Raw genomic sequence first — 18,627 nt, 5'->3', positions numbered from 1 at the left:
ACACAGTTATGTATATAAGAGTAGCGTGTGTATATCTCAAGATACAGGGGCCCTGGCTTCGGGCTTCCTATGGTAGAGTTGGAGATCCGGAAGGGCCAGCCCACCAATGTTCTCTTCTTCCCCCCCCCCCCCCCCCCCTGGCGGGTTCACGGGGAATATTGCGCTCTTGCTCAAGTAGAGTTTGTAACTTGACAAGGCTCTGAACTCCCCCAGGAGTTTCATTTATTCCTCCCATGCTGGCTCGGGGGTTCAAGACGTAGAGGAGCATGTCATCCACATGGAGTGAGACTCTGTCCTCTCTGTCTCTTCTCCGGATGCCTCTCCACCCCTTCACTGATCTGAAAGTGATGAAGTGATGGCAAGTGGCTTGATTGCCAGGGCAAATAGCAGTGGTGACAATGAGCATCCCTGCCTCGTGCCTCTGTGCAGCCAGAATTATTAAGAGCTGGTGGTTTGCCTGTACCCTTGCCGTGGGAGCACTGTACAGCAGTTTCACCCATGAGGTGAACCCTGGCACAAACCAAAATAGTTCCAGTACCTCCATTCGACCCTGTCAAATGCCTTCTCTGCATCCAGGGAGGCGATTACTTCTGGTGTCTCCTCCCTAGGTGGGGAAATGATCATCTTTAGCATGATGTTCACAGTTAGTTGTCTGCCTTTGACAAACCCCTCTAATCCTCTGGCACACAACCCTCCAGCCACTTTGAACCTCTGGCACACAACCCTCCAGTCGCTTGGCCAGGGCCTTCGCCAGCTCTTTGGCGCCAGTGTTTAGGAGTGAGATAGGTCTATATGACCCACACTCGGTCGGGTCTTTGTCGTTTTTTTGGATCAGTGATATTGAGGCCGTGCCAGCATGGGCGGCAGGGTCCCTCTTGATAGCGAGTCATTGACCATCTCCCGCAGTGCAGGGCCAGTGCAAATTTCTCCAGTCTAAGGGTTGGTTTAGCTCAGTGGGCTAGACAGATGGTTTGTAATGCAGAACCAGGATAGCAGCGCGGGTTCAATTCCCTTACCAGCTTACCCAAACAGGTGCCAGAATGTGGCGACTAGGGGCTTTTCACAGTAACTTCATACTTGCGACAATAAAAGATTATTTTGTTTTTTTTGTTTTCATAAAGTCTACTGGAAATCCGTCTGGACCCAGTACCTTCTTTGACTGCATGGAATTGATGCTCTCCATGACTTCCCCTAGCTCTAATGGTGCTCCCAGACCCTGCCTCTTTTCCTCCCCCACAACTGGTATGTCCAGCTCTTCGAGGAAACAACTAATCTTCGAGTCCCTCTCCAGGCACTTGGAGGTGTCCAGCCCTCAGTAGAAAGTCACAAAGGCCTCATTGATCTTATCTGGCGCCGTGACTAACTTGCTGCTCCTATCTTTCACCTGCGCTATTTCCCTCATGGTTGTCTGCTTTTTCAGCTGATGTGCCAGCAGGAGGTTGGCTTTGCCGCCATATTCATAAAAGGTCCTCCGTGTCTGGTGCAGTTGGTGTACCACTTTCCCAGTGGTCAGCAGGTCAGCCTCCATTTGTAAATTTTTCCTCTCTGCCTGTAGTTCACGGGGCAGTGGAGTACCGCTGATCCACATGCAGTGTGGAATTGATCAATTATTGCCTTGCCGCCCTCCCCGAGTGCCCTGTACTCTATTATATCCCCACTTATCACCACCTTCAGTGCCTCCCAGAATGTGGAGGGTGAGACTTCCTTATTCTGGTTGCAGGATACATATCTGTCGATGGCTTGTGATATTCTCTTGCAGAATGCCTTGTCAGTGAGGGGAGCTGTTTCCAGTCTCCATGGGAGGCGCTGGGCCCAGTCCATCTCCAACCTCACATCCATGTGATGTGGAGCGTGGTCTGAGATTACTGTTATGGAATCTACCCCTACCATCCCTGGAAGCACTGATTTCCCCACTACGAATAAGTCAATGCGTTGTATACGTTGTGGAGTATACGGGAGTATACGTTGAGAAGGAGAACTCCTTCTCCCCCGGATGGTTGAACTTCCATGGGTCCACCCTCCATATGCCCCATAAAGGTGTTCAGTTCCTAAACATGCAGCCTTGCAAGGCCTGGTATTGAGCACTATCATGGAGGAGGTGTTGTTCTTTATCCTTACTGATTGTGGTCTATGGGTCAGGACGTCGAGGTCCAGTTGCAAAGGGAGGAGCCAAGTCCTAGGTTTGGAATTTGGATATGAGCTTGGCTGGGATTATGGTGTTGAAAGTTGAGCTGTAGTCAATGAATAGGAGTCTAACGTAGGAATACTTGTTGTCAAGATGCTCCAGGGATGACTGTTGGGCCAGGGCGAAAGGATCTGCTGTGGACCAGTTGTGGCGGTATGCGATTTGAAGTCTGGAAGTAATAAATAACCTTTATTGTCACCCTGATTATTTACCCTGATTTATTGTCACAAGTAGGCTTACATTAACACTGCAATTAAGTTACTGTGAAAAGCCCCGAGTCACCACATTCCGGCGCCTGTTCGGGTACACACAGGGAGAATTCTCAGCTGGTACGGAATTGAACCCGCGCTGCTGGCCTTGTTCTTTATCACAAACCAGCTGTCGAGCCCAGCCCACTGAGTTAAACCGGCCCATATGTATGGAGTTGATGCGTCTCTTGACCAACCCGTCGAAGCACTTCATAATGATAAAGAAGCGATTGAATGATTCAGATCTGTGGCAGAGGAGATGAAGAGGATAGATGGTCAACTTCAATACAAATAAGGAATGATATGGGCAGAACCTGTGGAATGTAGAAATAAAGTGAGGGGCAGTGTAGAAGTTTGCCACAACTTCTGGATGCGGGTCAATTCTTAGTAAATTGTAGCCCAGGAACCAATCTTGTGTGTGCTTAAACAATTTATCAGTAAACAATGTGACTGATGTGGTTGGAGCATTTTAACTTGTCCACACAAAGGTAGTTTTAACAGGAATAACTGAGTAGAGGTGAATGTTCTAGTCAAGAATTCCTTTGGAGTTAATCTCATTCCATATATAAATAAGGCTTTCATCTTTTGTCAGGCAACATTATGGCTGCAGACTGGAAGCAGCTCCAAGAAATTTCTGGCCTTTGTATTCCCTCCTTTCTAACTCAACTCAGTGGCACCAAAATAATCACTGAGCGCCTTAAAAGAAATGCTCCACTACAATTCATTGCTGTAATCTATTTCTGTGAAAAACATGAGACTATATAATCCACTTATTGTGCATGTGTGTAACGTAATTATCAACCTCCTGTCAAATCATATAATCTTCGCATGCAGAATGAAGCCATGATGAACATTTTGTTAACCTATCATGTACTCCTTTTACCATGAAGGCTCTTGCTCTTGTATACTGTTGTGTGTGCACTGGTTACCCCAGGGGTGGGCAAACTTTTCCGTGCAAGGGCCACATTCAGAAATTCACAATTTTAAAGGGCCGCATAGTATATTAATTAATAGTCCCGGTTTTAACCAATTAGCGTGCGGCATATACCTCAGCGCTTCCCCCGGCGGCATCCTGCCTTTAGCCCTCTTTTTCTCTACTTTTCAAAAATGGCGCTTCACCCGGTTATGATTCTGGGCGCCTCATATAGAACATAGAACAGTACAGCACAGAACAGGCCCTTCGGCCCTCGATGTGTGCCGAGCAATGATCACCCTACTCAAGTCAACGTATCCACCCTATACCAGTAACCCAACAGCCCCCTCCCCCCCCATTAACCTTATAAAAAAAAATATAAAAAATAAAAATAAATTTTTATTTTATGACTTGATCTTGGTGGGCCGCATAAAGACCTTTGGCGGGCCGCATGCAGCCCGCGGGCCGTAGTTTGCCCACCCCTGTGTTACCCTCTGGTATCACAGCAAAGTAACTACTAGGCTGGAATTTTCCAGCACCCCCCCCCCCCCCCCCCCCCCCCCCCCCAACCTCACCTCCACGGTGGAGGAGTCAGTGGGATTTCTGGTCCTGCCAAAGTCATTGACAATTATCTGTCCTGCCATCAGGAACCCATGGCAGGTCGACTTCTGCGGGACCAAAGATCCTGTTGGCCAGAAGGGCTGGAGAATCTCACCCAATGTCTGAATCAAGACAATCCGTGTGAACCACCGGGGAAATCAGGCAACCATTCCTGTCCTTGCCTGACATCCCTGCATGTTGATCAGGAATATGAACACTTTAAGTCAGTTAATTTTCCTTCTTTCTCTCACTTATGCCAGATAAGTTATCACACTCATGCTCCACACCATTGCATCAAAGACTGGAGATAAAACTTGGAAGTTTACTGCTGCATATAACCCAGTTGCTCATTGTCTTAACAGGTTAGACCATATTTGTTTTTTTCGGAAATGTATTTTTAAGTTTTACTCCTCTAGCAGTGGCTAATCATGCGGAAGCAGGAGCAAGATTTAATGCACAAATGGGTTCATTAGCCCCCTGAACTGAGATTTCCAGCCTATGCACAGACATAATGACAAATTATTTGTACCCATTATTAATCATGGGCCTTGTAAGATGTTCTGGCAATTGGCATCATTACTTGTACTGTTACTTAGCTTCCTGAATGTTACCCAAACAGCAAATAAACTGATGAGCAGGAGTCTTGCATAATTCAGTTCATATGTGAGTGATCATATAAAATGTTTATAGATATCAGGCTCCTGGCCACTATCCACTGAACCCTAACTGAACAATGGACATGTGCGGATATCAGTCTTGGTTGCAATGCTTTATGTAGCTGAACAGTCTGCTGAAATTTGCTGCCTTGGCAGATAAATAAAGAATAAACACGATGGTTTGGTATTGGACAGCTGTCTCTACCTGTATGGAGCTATACCCAAGCAAATGGTAGTGCTTTCTGTACAGGAGACTAAAGCCAAATAAGCACATTTTTAATAGTGGGAAAAGTAAAGATTTAAATTACACATTCTCAGATCTTGAAATGTTATAGAGACTTCTGTTGGTAAGCAGAAGACCTTGGGGAAATTTATTTTTATGTTCTAATGATAGACATGGTGAGCTACAAACTGTAATCCATATGCTATGGAAATGTGTCGCCCAAGGATAAATGAGTTTTGATTTTAGTGGAGATTTTTGTGTCATAAATCACTGATCGAAGAAATCAGGCTTGTGTGGTTAAGCTACATGTAATTTTAGTGTTTGGTGATGTAAGAAATTTTGCATCATGTTCAGTACTTTTAAAATGCATGTTCTGTACAAGATTGTTATTTTAGCCTGAGAATCACAGCTGTAGCTGTCAACTGTGATATTTACTGTTTTATTATTTATTGGCCCTGAACAATCTGTCAGACAGAAGGTTCAAATACAGAAGAAGATTTCTGGCTGATGTTAAAACTTGGAACTCTATTAGCGTGAAATCTTTATTTCTTTGTCTTACCAAAATCTGTATTTAAAGTTCTTCTGCAAATATTAAGTTTGAAAGTATTACAGTTAATAGAGTCACAGTTTGCTTTATTCTCATTCTGAAATTCAATATGGATAGTGTTTTGTGGTGGGCATTGAAAATGTTTAATATTGTTTTGAGTTTAGCAGATCACTAATATGTATTACTGAATTACATTTAGCATTAATCCAGTATTGCAAAATTAATTTTTCAGATGACATTTTAAATTTTTATTGTTTCTTGCAGTTAAAGGAGTGTATATTGAAAGTTTATTGTGATCCCTAACTTTGTTTCTATGCTATCAAATGTAGAAGCACAAACAATGTTTAGCACTTCACCAATACAGGGATCTTATTCACATTGCTGGTCACAAATAATACAATGCCGTTGCTCTATAAACTACTGGAATTTCTGTTCACTATTATATGGGTGGAGGGTGCGTGATCAAATTATTGGTGATTAGTAGAACAATATTGCAACACTTATCTTTGTGCTTTATTATGTTGAAGGTGCCTGAAATTTAGGCATGAAATTTTATTTGTACAAAGTAAACTTTAAAGATGGGTGGTTTACCTCAGACTTAGGAAAACAATTGCAAATAGAATAACTACAGCAAGTATAAGTTGTCTGTCCTCCAATGATTTGCAAAACTTCAATTTTTATGACTTTAGGCAAATACAGGAATGTGTTTTAAAACTTCACTTCAACCAGTGGTAGTTATTGTGAAGGAAACTCATTTGTAGCAAAAAGGTGAAAAATGAATCTCTGGCAAGGGAACCTGGAGAATTCTATTTTATATTTTAAATAGCTTCTGAAATCTGTAGTGTCAGGTGAAAATGTTACTACAGAGTAACACACTTTCCCTATACTTAACAGCATGTGTATATATAGCCATTGCATTGCATACTACTTCTTCCACCGTTGCTACTTCTTAAGTATCAATATCTGCTTCCTGTTGTCAGAGTCTTTTTTATTAAGGTCTTAGTAACTTACAACTTGATTGCGCATATGTTCTGGTCTTCCACCCTTGGATCGAAGTTCCTCCAGAAAACCTTTGCCTGTGTTCTTAGTGCTTAAGATCTTGTGGTTTGCTATCTGGGTGCTCATTAGGACCCATTAGCTCTCTGTGCTTCATTGAATCAATTTCAAAATCTTTATTTAACATGTCTCCATAGTCTTGCCCATCTCAATCTTATTGAGCCTCTTTAGCCTTCTGTCCTGTGCTGCTCTCATACTTATTTGGTATCTTCTACTTCTCATTGCTGTACCGTTGCCCACTGTTGTTTTACCTATCTAGTCCCTACTCCCAAACTCTTTTAAAATCTTTTAGATCTCATTGTTTTTTGTTCTGCTATAAGAGAGCTGGTGATGTCTTTTCTGTTCAGCTGTTTTTTAGCTCTGCATCTTAAATACGTGCTGACCATTCTTCCCCCCCCCCCCCCCCCCCTCCATTTCCATTTTATCTATGCAACCTATGAAGAATTATTTCAATATTAAGGAAGTTGTATGACATTCTTTTTCTTCTCTAGTTTTATAAGTACAGTTTGGTTGCTGAAGGTGTCACACATTGATTGTTGCAGATGCAAAACCTGGGAGATCTGCTAATAGCATATTAAAAATGGTCATTAATGTGTAAAAACATCAATATGAAACATTTTGGAAGCTTCACTGTTCTAAATTAAAATTGATCAACACACTACAATCTCTGAAGTTGTTGACCAAATGTCTAATTTTAAATATTTATTTAAAACTAAATTTTACATTTTTCAAAAGTTAGGCCTGCTGAAAAGCAGTTTTACCTAAATAGAAAAAAAAATACATCGACTATTACAAGGAATTCTACATTTACCATTATGAAACTAGATAGCATCCAATATATCTTGAGTAATACCATGGGGGATTTGCTTACATAGAAACAAGAATAGGCCATCCAGCCCCTAGAACTTGTTACATTATTCAATTAGATCATGGCTGTTTCAAATTCTAACTCCATTTACATGCCTTGGTCCAATAGCCCTTAATACCCATAACTAACAAAATTATATCATTCTCCGTTTTAAAATTTTCAAGTGACCTGGCCTTAACTTTTTTGCAGAGGGAAAGATCCAGATTTTCATTACCTTTTTGTGAAGAGGTGGTTTCTGGCATTACCGCTAAACAGTCTGGATCTTGGGTCAAGTTCCTCAAACCCTTGATTTAGACTCTTCCACCAGAGGAAATAGCTTTTCTCCACAATATCAAATCCCTTAATTGTCTTAAACACCTCCATTAGTTCATTCCTTATCTCTCTATATTCAAGGGAATACAAACCTAGTCTATGCAACCTATGATCACAATTTTATTCCTTTAGCCCTGTTATCATTCTGATGAATCTGCACTGCCCTCCTCCCAAGGCCAGTACAAACTTCCAGGGGGAGAAGGGAGCTAACACATGGAGTCTGGATGACACTTTGTCAAAGCTGGAGAGAACTGGAAATATTGTGGGGATGGGATGCATGGAGCAGTAAGGCTGGATAGAAGGCCAGCAATAGGTGAACAGAAAGGGAATGTTAATGGTGGTGATCAATGCTAAGAAGGGTGCTGATCGTGGCACAGTAAGAGGTTGGAATGTGTTAATGGTGGAACTAAGGGAAGCCGTGTGTCGAAGGACAATTAGTAGCATGGAACAGATGGCCCAGGTGGGGGTGGGAGGAGGGGAACAATGGTGAGGGAAAATCAGATCGATGGAAGAAATGATAAATTGATAGAAATAAAAATGGGGTGAAGGTGGTGGAGCGAGTTCATCCTCTGAAGTTGTTCTGCCATTGAAACCCACATTTCCCACTCGGTCTATTCAACCCCATAATATTGTCTACTCAATCTATGCTCTCCTATTTACATGATCTACCCTGCCACCTAACTTGGCATTGTCGACAAACTTAGATACCCAGTTCTCTATTCCTTTATCTAAGTCGCTTATAAATTTATTATGTTTAAATTGTTGAACTTGTTTATTATTATTGGCCCTTGATTTTTTTTTGCCAGCTAACCATTCTCATCTCAGAATATGATTATTTCACTTCATAGCTGCACAGAATGGGTCAAGGGTCTAAAAAGAGATGACATAATGGCAATGTCTAATGAAACAGAGTTGGGTAAATGGATCATTTTCAAGTTAGCAAACTATAACAAGTGCAGTGCCATAGGGATCAGTGGCTGGGGCCTCAAATATTTAAATCTATATTAATGACTTGGATGAAGAGACCAAATGGAGCCAAATTTGCTGGCAATACAAAAATAGGAAAATAAATTGAGGAGGATATAAAGAGTTTACAAAGAGATTTGGATAGTTAAATGTAGTGGGTAAAAAATTGACAGATTGGCAAATGTGGAAAATATGATGTCTAATTTGACAAGAAGAATAAAAAAAACAGAATATTATGTAAATGTAGAGAGACTACAGAATGCAGTGATCTAAAGGGATCTGGATGTCCTTGTACACAAATTACTAAAAGTTAGTACGTAGGTGCAACAAATAATTAGGAAGACAAATGGAATGCTGACCTTTAGTTGCAAAGATGGTGGAATATAATGTAGTGAAGTCTTGCTGCAACTGTGTAGGGTATTGGTGAGACCACACCCAAAGTACTGTTGCAGTTTTGTTCTCCTTATGGAAGGAAGGATATACTTGCATTGGAAGCAGTTCAGAGACAGTTCATTAGGCTGATTCCTGGGGTGAGGGTTGCCTTCTGAGGAAAGGCTGAACCACTTGGGTCTACACTGATTGGAGATAATAATACTCACTTATGGAGTAGGCTTCCATGAAGTTACTGTGAAAAGCCCCTGGTCGCCACATTCCGGCGCCTGTTCGGGGAGGCTGGTACGGGAATTGAACCCGTGTTGTTGGCATTGTTCTGCAAAGCAAGCCAAGCTATTTAGCCCACTGTGCTAAACCAGCCCCTCAGAAGAAGGGAGGTGATCTCATTGAACATAATATTCTAAGGGCTGACAAGGTACATACTGAGAGGATGTTTCCCCTCATAGGGGAACCTAGAACAATGGGGAACAGTTAATAAGGGTCTCCCATTTAAGGAGCAAATGAGGAGAAATTTCTTCCCTTAGCATCATTCTCTTTCCCCAGATAGCAGTGGAGGCTACTTCATTGAAGATATTCAGGCTGAGTTAGGCAGATTTATTTTAATCAGCAAGGGAGCTGAGGATTATGGGAGCAATCAGGAAAGTGAAGTGAAGGCCACAAACAGTTCATGCATGATCTCATTGAATTGCCAAACAGGCATGAGGGGCTAAAGAACCTACTCTTTGCTACGATTTCTTGTGATCTTATGAATGGGCTAACTTTCATCATACTTGATATCAAATTAAACTGGTTGCTAGAAAACATCAAAAATGAGATACGAGGACAAAAAAACTAGATTTAGGAAATCACTTTTATTTAATCAATTATAGCAAAAAACGTTTCAGTGACTGTCATACAATGTAGTGTAAATTAGGATTCATGAACAAGTGGATGCAATTTACATCAAATTGATGGAGATAATTTTCCTCAGAAATTAGTTATACTCTTTTGAATTCAGAAATAGGTCTCTATGCGTGTATATTCAATTTAGTGTTTTTGTTTTCACAGCTGCAGAACCTTGGCCAGAAAAATGCAACACTATATCAACCACTGAAGGGTAGGAATTACATATTGGAATTAAATTTATAATAATTTGTATTGCAATACAAGCACAGTAAATGACTCACCTTTTTTTTCAATTAACTGTATTACTCAACCAAAGATTCGGGGGTATAGTGGAAAGTTTTAATACTTGATACTATTTCATCCTATTAAGAGGTTTACTGACATCCGCCTGTCAACGTAAACAAGACATTCATGAAATCTAACTGTCATGATTTATTATTGAGTCGTCATAACAGCTAGTTGTAAGCATCTTGTGTAAACAATATGCCTTGGAAACGCTATTGATAGGTTTACCAACGGTTGAGAATTGATTTGTAGGTCTATCGGATATTCAAATATTATGGCAAATATGGCTCTCATTAAAAAAATAATTTAAAATGCTTCACATTGGCAGAGACAGTTCAGGTTTCCTTTAGCAGCTCTTCATATATCATCAGCTCATGTTATGGCCCCCATTTGGGGCACAGCAGCCTGCTCCAGTTGTCAGAAGACTGCAAAGTAATGAAGACTAATGGGTTGCTGCCCAAGTCCTCTAAACCAAGGAATTTTTATTGCAGTGAACTTGTCATCTTTCTTTCTTCTGACAGACTGAAATGTTTTATAACGTTAGCTTCAAACATTATTTAAAACACTATTGGCGACTTTTTGCTTGAAGTAAGCAATGCAAAAAATATTGTGGTATGCGAATGGTCTGATTCAGGTGGTAACATTACCTTCGAAATGACTTTTATCCTCTCATTATGCAGGGGAACAGATTTACTGTCAGACAATGCTCGTGTCTTGCTGTTCAGGTAGGAATATAAGTATGATGTTCTTGATATTAAAGGTCAACTAACTAGATTGGATGCAAATCTTTAATTAGTTTGAGCGAAAACCACATACACTCTTAAATAATACCGGGTAGGATAACTTCTATGAAACTCATTAATGCTTCTTTGCATTTAAAACTTGTTCAATTTGCAGTGGAATGTCTGAACAAATGAATGCCCGGCAGTAAGTGGTGAAATGGGGATCAATCGGAAGGAAAGATGATCACATTTCAACATTGTAGATAATATCAGTTTTTTTTTGTTCAATAAATATTGTTGATCCCTTAAAGTTTGGAATAACTTTTACAGAAAACAAGATTCATCAAGTATTCACTACTAGAGTACGGTGGTATACTTGTTTCAAAAGCATTGTAGGATTTAATTGTAACAAAATTGTGTTGTCTTTTGGGATAGGTTATTTTTTTTTGGCAGGTCTAAGGTATATAATTCAATATTTTGATAACTTGCCCATTTTTTTTCCATCGAAGCTTAATTAAAAAACCAGAGGGATGATGAGATTTTCTTTTCGAACATAGTTGTTAGGATCTGAAATTCAGTAGTGAAAGAATGGTGGAAGGAAATTGTACAATAACTTTCAAAAGGGAATTGGATATATACTTGAAAAGGAAACATTTGTACGTCTATGGGGAAAAAGCAGGGTTAACTATAATTGTGCTATATGATTCTAAATATACCACGGTCATTTTCTAACATAATTGCTTATTTATACAATTTACAATTGCTTGTCGGTCAGCTTGCTTCCCTATAAATTTATAAATTTGTTTTCCTTCTATAAATTAGCATGATGTTTTTAATTTGTATGTTTCAAATATATAGATTAGTGTTGCATATTTTTCTGATAGGTTGAACCTGGCAGAGAAGTACTCTTAATAACATTAAGCACGGTTGCAGTTTTGGATAGAAGAAACAAAACTAAGTTTTAAAAATCCTTAGAAATTAAGAAAAAACACTTGTTCAGTGTATTCTAGATTTTTTTTTGCTGATATTCTTTTAATAGTTAGTTTGTTTTATCCAAAGGCCTGTGGAAAAACTTACAGTGCAGATTATGGAACTAGCATTCTCGTAAAATCAACTAAAGTTCTATATTTGAAAAAAAAAGCAGATGCATAAGCAACAAACAATACAGAAGCAGCTGCATTAGTCTGAAATATTAATGTACTTCTCAGACTGTACATAACGAGTTGTTACTACTTACACAGAAACAGGATATTCAGCCCAACAGGTTATTGTCAGGATTTATATTCCACATGAGCTTCCTCCGACTGCTTCATCTCACCCTATAAACATTTATTTCTATTCATTTTGTTGCTCGTTCTGGGTGAGTGTGCTTAACACTCGATTTGGCTCTGTTTCGTTACTTAGCTCTGGAGTCGTCAGGTATCGTTAAGATACCGCCACAAGTTTCAAGGTCAAGTTCAAAGCAATAAAACCATACACCAATTAGTAAGTTCAAACAACTGAGTTTATTATAATACAATTATAATACTACCCATGCACACGCTAAGATGATTAAACTATTCCTACCACTAAATAAACAAATACTTATCTCAAAGGGAACTGCCGGATCAGGGGACAAGGCCTCTTGCTCTGCACTGAGTCCGCAGACTTCAGGTTGGTACTGGTTAAAAAGGGGTCAGGAGTGTCTATCTCTGGTAGCGATCGTTGTGAGACACTTACTTGCTGGCGGCTGCTGTCCCAAACCTCTCCTCTCTCTCGGTCAAGATCTTCTTTGGTAAAAGCTGGTCGAGATGCTGGTCCAGAGAGGAGGGTGGTTAAGAAGAGCAAACTAAGTGTGGGACCTGTCTTTTATAGGTCCTAGGGCTTCGCGCCCTTTTGGGTGGACCCTTCACCTGCTCGGAATCGATTGGGTCTCAACCCAATCGATTTGTTTGAATCCCCCCAATACTGAGGCTCACTCTCGGCTACTGGGCGGGCCTTCAGGTGCTTTCTTTTCGAACCCCGCTGGTGCCGGGGTGTCTGGTTTCCCATACACTGTTGCAATCACTTCTCTATTTGTGTCCATTGTCCCTGGGATCGTTCCATTGCTATGTTAACTATCCTGGAGATTGCCTCATTAATATGCGGAATGTTCGTTTCATTGCTGTCTGCTCTCTTAGCAGACAGAATACACATTGGCGTGGTGCAGCCTGCTTGTGCTGCAAACATTGTCCATTTTAACCTGCAAGCTTTGCGTTTCTCCATTTTGTATTGAGGGAATGGCCAACTTCGGTGGCTACACTTCCTCCTTGTGATCCTCATGAGAAATCATGAAGGATCACCCAAGTACGGTGTCTTTGGGTCCCCTGACCTCAGCGAGTTCCATGGCTTCTATCCTTTCCTCAACGATGGCAAAAAAAATTTAAATAACAATTTCTGATTGCCGCTATGTCAAAGGGGACATGCATTACCAATTGGAATCGGGAACCTCCAACTAACCTCAATAAACTACTCTCATCTCATATTTAAACATTCTACAATATTCTAAACCCTTAATCATTCATACAACAGCATCATTACATTTCATTTTCTGACTCGGCAGTCGAGCTCAGAACATTATAATACATCCGCAAAAGTCTTTATTTACAGATCACATCAAAATTAAATCCTTTATTACACATCAAGGGGTTGGGGGGATTGGTGCAATCCGAAAATAGGGGATTGTACTCTGTACACTGTTGAGGCACGAGAGCGGTGGGCTCTCCTTCTCCATTTCCTCATCCTGAGGGTCTGGACTATAATACATAGAACTGCAATCACCAAAAGTGATTCAATGAGTATGACGAGGAGTACCATGTCAGAAATCTGGTACACCAGGTCGGGGTACTGTTACCATTGACTGGGCTGGGGGTGGCCTGGGTTTGGGAGAAGTTAGCAAACGTTGTACTGTGGGAAAGGGTTCCGCGTCCACGCGCAACCACACACATGCCACAATAGCTAAAAACATAGCAATTGGAGTGCTCTTCATCTTCTCTGTCTCTTCTCTTCCTTCCTAGGATCTTGCTGTGCTGTTGCTTTGGTTCCTCTCTTGAACCTCCGAAAGCTAAGGGATCAAGCATATTATCTGTTAGTGTTCAGCTTAATACCTTGACTTTAAGTATATCTGTCCTCTTGTTCCAATTTTCCCTTTATGATGGTCACCTCCATCATTTTATTTTTCAAAAAACGGATTTAGGACCAGACATATACTTATCTACTAAACCAGTGCGAGCCGTCTCGCAGAGTGTTGCAATTTACCATCCCAAAATGTTCCTGGATGTAAATAGCATATGGAGTGGCGGCCGAAGGGCTACCTTAAACAAAATGAAACCAAGCTTTAGAAATGAAAGGTCGAATGAGTTGTGTATGGGCCGCGACGGGTAAGAGTTGAATGGGATCCCCGGGTAGGGCGTGCTGTGCTGTACCCGAGCTTAGCTGACCAAAGGTGGTCCTCAGACAGGGCGGGTCCTCAATGCCGTATCGCCACTGCCTGAGCAACCTGAAACGAACAGGCAAGAATGTAGTCATTGTTGAATTGCAGCCTCTATTCCCAGAATAGAGGGGCACCTTAAAAAAAAATGGGGAGGAGCCAAGATGCTCCTGGTGAAACGTTGAGCAAGGCTCCAGACATTTCAGCTGAGTCAAGTTCTCAGAAATATCGGTGGACAAACTAACGTGCATGTGAGGTGGTCACAAGCTTTTCAGCTGAAAACCGAGTGGCCATCCTCCATATCAAACATGTAACATACAAACATAACCAACATGCGTGCAGGTTCCATCAGAAAGGACAGCGCTTCTCTCAAGCGGTTCCTCTTTTTACATCATCTGGACACCTCACTTTTCATTCTCTGCGAACAGGGTCGCAAAGGGGCTGCTGTGTCGGGAGTCAGACATCAAGTCATCCTCTTCTCCCGGATCCCATACCCTTGTATGGATCAGGCATGCAATTTTTGCATTGTGTGACCGGGGGTCACTCTCGTCATTGCGGACAAGTCGCCAAGAATTGTCCCTGTGCCAAATCGTGGGGTCTAAAATTGAAGGAGCGTTGTCAGGGTCGTCAGTGTTGGGTGGTGGGTTTGGGTGTGGGTCTGGATTTTTAATGTAAGTGATCTCCATGGGGTCACGAGTTGGGGTCGAAGTCGCTGAAGTGGAGGCTGTAGGGTGGAGTGCTGTGGCTGTCCTCAGTCTCACAGTCACTGTCTCTGCTGTGGCAGCTTGTGGGCGTTCCGGGGCGTGTCCTAAAGTCGGTGGGCGGAGTTGAGGTCGAGTCCGATGAGGAACTGGTCTATGAGGGGGAGGGTGGAAATGTGTCTCTTGTGGGCGGAGCGAGGTGTTCTGCGTCTAGCAGGACATGGTGCGCGTGGTTTGACTGTGTTCCATAAGCCTTGAGCTGTTTAATATGGAACCACGCAGTCTTACCGTTGGGGTACTTTATTCTATATACCGAGGGGCTGATTTTGTCCGAAATTGAGTACGGGCCGGAAACTTTTGGTGCCAAAAACGTGCTGGGGTTGTAAACAGATAACATCACCTGTTGCCCAACCTGAAATTCTGTGGTGTGGACATTTTGTTAAAACAGGCCGTGCTCTGTTTCCTCCTTTCACCCAATTTTACTGCAGCTGCTAGCTGAGCAGACCTTACAGTCTCAACTAGTTGCTTAACTGCTTTCTCGTGTGTGAGGGCCGTCACTTCTGGGCTGGTCATGTTGAGTCCTAAAGGAATTCTGATCCTTTCATAGGGTGTCCGGTCATGAGTGTGTGTGGGTGAAACCTGTTGATGCTGAAACAGTATTTCTTATGAACATAAGAGCGAATGGGAGCACTGAATCCCAAGTCAAATTGTTCTCTTGTACCATCTTTCTAAGGGTCGATTTTAGAGTCCGATTCATGCGTTCCACTATCCCGCTTGACTGGGGGTGATACGCAATGTGAAAATTCTGTTTGATTCCGAGTATGGTCAGGACGTTCTTCATGACCCGTCCTGTAAAATGAGATCCCTGATCTGATTCTATACTTCCGTGGAGTCTCCATCTTGTAAAGATGTGGTGGGTCAGGATCTTTGCAGCTGTCTTTTCTGTGTTGGTGCGAGAAGGGAATGCCTCTACCCATTTGGTAAAGGTATCTATGACCACCAGAACATATTTATAGTCATTCCTGCAAGGGGGCAATGGACCTATAAAATCGATCTGGAGGTTTGTCCAGGGGCCATTAACGGGGCGAGTGAGGCTGAGTTGAGCCTTCTTTGAATACCTCTCCAGGTTATTCTGCGCACAAATTAAACAGTTCCCTATATAGTGGGTAACATATTGTCTTAAGTTGGGCCACCAACAGAGTTGTCTAAGGTGTGTTGTGGTAGGGTCGATCCCTTGGTGTCCATGACTGTCATGGAATAAGGCAATCATTTGATTCCTGTCCTGTTCAGGAACCACATACAATTTATCTTTTATGATCACGCCCTCATGTGTGGTCAAAGCGTGTTTGAATTTATCGTACTGGGCCACAAAGTTTCCTTTAAAAATCTCCCGGATATTTTCATCCTGCTTCTGTGCCTGTACTAAATCTTCTATTTCTGTCTGTGAGACTTGAACTGCACTGACAGGGGCGCTAGCTGGTGCGCCAGCTGGGGGTGTCCAAAAGTGACCTCGCCTGGAACCTGCTTTTGCCAATGCATCGGCTTTCACATTTCCAGGGGGGGGGATGACCTATAGTGGCTTCTAACTTTGATGATGCCATACGTCCTATCCTTTGCCTTCTCTAGGATATGGCGGAGTAATGGGGCTGGTGGAAGGGGCTTCCCGTCCGCGGAGACAAAACCTCTTGTCCTCCACAGGGGTAGAAAGTCTGTGAGGCTGTTGCATACATATAAACTGTTCGAAAATATGTCTGCTGGGCTGGGGAACGAATCTGGGTGGTCCACTATATATGCAATGGCCGCGAGCTCTGCTGCCTGCGCGCCTAAGTGACCTGGTAACTTTAGTGCTATCTCCTCTAAAGCGTCCCTGCGCATCTTCCACATAAATCCCGCATCCAGTGATGCGTTCGCCATCTAAAACTGTGGATGAACCGTCCACATATATCTTCAATGGGGCACACGTGTCTGTGTGCTGGGGGCTCTGGCTTGAATTCCCTATCTTCCTGGGGGGCGTTTTGGCAATGAAGGGTCCTGTGTTGTGTAGGGGTGCTACAATCTCACATTCATGGGGTTGTCCTGGATATTGTAGGTTGTCCGCTAAAAATGTGTGTGTCTTGGTTCGTTTAACTGTAATGTCGTGTCCTTGTAACAGAAGTGTCCACCTAGCTGCTCTTTTCTGGCTCACTAAACCGTCCTTCAGTCGACCGTCTAAAAGTAACTGTGTGGGGGTGTGTTCGGTCAAAATGGTGATGGGATTGAGTCCGGTAATGTACGAAAAGTACTGAACTGCCCAAAATACTGCTAGTAGGTGCCTCTTGCTGGCTGAAAATCCTTGTTCTACGGGGTCTAAAAGCCGTGAGGCATAAGCCACTGGTCGTAGCTGCTCGTGCCGTTCCTGAAAGAGCACGGCCGAGAGGGTCAGATCGGTGCTAGCTACCTCAATTGCATAGGGGGAGAGTTGGTCTGGAACTTGTAGCGCAGGTGCTGCGCTGAGGGCTTTCTTTAACTCTTCCACAGCCTCTGTATGCTGCGGAAGCCATTCCCAAGGGGCTCCTTTCTTAAGGAGGTCCGAGAGTGGGGCTGCCTTGGTCGCAAAACCATCGATATAGTTCCGACAATACCCAACCATTCCTAAAAACGACCGAGAGGGTCAGATCGGTGCTAGCTACCTCAATTGCATAGGGGGAGAGTTGGTCTGGAACTTGTAGCGCAGGTGCTGCGCTGAGGGCTTTCTTTAACTCTTCCACAGCCTCTGTATGCTGCGGAAGCCATTCCCAAGGGGCTCCTTTCTTAAGGAGGTCCGAGAGTGGGGCTGCCTTGGTCGCAAAACCATCGATATAGTTCCGACAATACCCAACCATTCCTAAAAACGACCGGAGGGCTGAAACGTTTTGGGGAAGGGGCAATTTAACGATCGAGTCAATTCTTTTGAACTCGATCTCGCGTTTGCCGTGCGTGATGACTGTACCCAAATACATCACTTGATTCTCCAATATTTGGGCCTTTCTGGGGTTAACTTTACATCCAATGTCTTGCAATAGTTCCAGGAGTTCGGACAGAAGCGTGATGTGCTCTGCCTTGGTGTCTGTCTGCAGTAATAGGTCGTCCACATACTGTACCAGACATTCGGGTCATGAAATTTTTTTCCAGCTGTCGGTGGAAAATGGAGGGGGAATTGTGGAATCCTTGTGGGAGGCATGTCCATGTATACTGCTGTCCGTTAAATGTGAAGGCAAATTTGTACTGGCACGCCTTTGCCAATGGGATTGACCAGAAGCCGTTGCTAATGTCCAATACCGTGAAATATTTGGAGTGGAGTCCCTGTTTGAGCATGGTCTCGGGACCTGTTGCTACCGTGGGGGCTACTGCTGGGGTAACTTTGTTGAGTTCCTGATAATCTATGGTCAGACGCCATGATCCGTGGGGCTTCCTCACTGGCCAAATAGGTGCATTATTAGTTGAGGCTACTGTCCTAAGTACACCCTGCTCTAATAAGCTCTCTATAACCTTTCCAATTTCTCCCTCTGCTTCTAGGGGAAATCGGTACTGTCTCTGTGGTCTCGGGTCAGGTCCAGTAACTTGAACTTGTCCAGTCATTCTGCCGCAGTCGTGCCGGTGA

At 42.8% G+C, this 18,627-nt stretch overlaps 1 protein-coding gene across 1 annotated transcript in view; it reads left to right on the top strand.

The window, feature by feature from the left end:
* The window catches only part of mtx2 (metaxin 2), a 140,393-nt gene that overhangs the window by 34,520 nt on the left and 87,246 nt on the right, over positions 1–18,627 (top strand). Inside the window, exons 2-3 of the mRNA XM_038789326.1 lie at positions 10,015–10,063; positions 10,818–10,862. The gene's annotated coding sequence lies outside the window, so the exon portion shown is untranslated. The remainder of the gene's footprint in view (positions 1–10,014; positions 10,064–10,817; positions 10,863–18,627) is intronic.

Source organism: Scyliorhinus canicula, chromosome 2 (genome assembly GCF_902713615.1).
Source record: "Scyliorhinus canicula chromosome 2, sScyCan1.1, whole genome shotgun sequence".
NCBI classification, from domain to species: Eukaryota; Metazoa; Chordata; class Chondrichthyes; order Carcharhiniformes; family Scyliorhinidae; genus Scyliorhinus; species Scyliorhinus canicula.
Note: the sequence above shows the minus strand (reverse complement) of the source record. Positions and strands in the feature narration are given on the sequence as shown.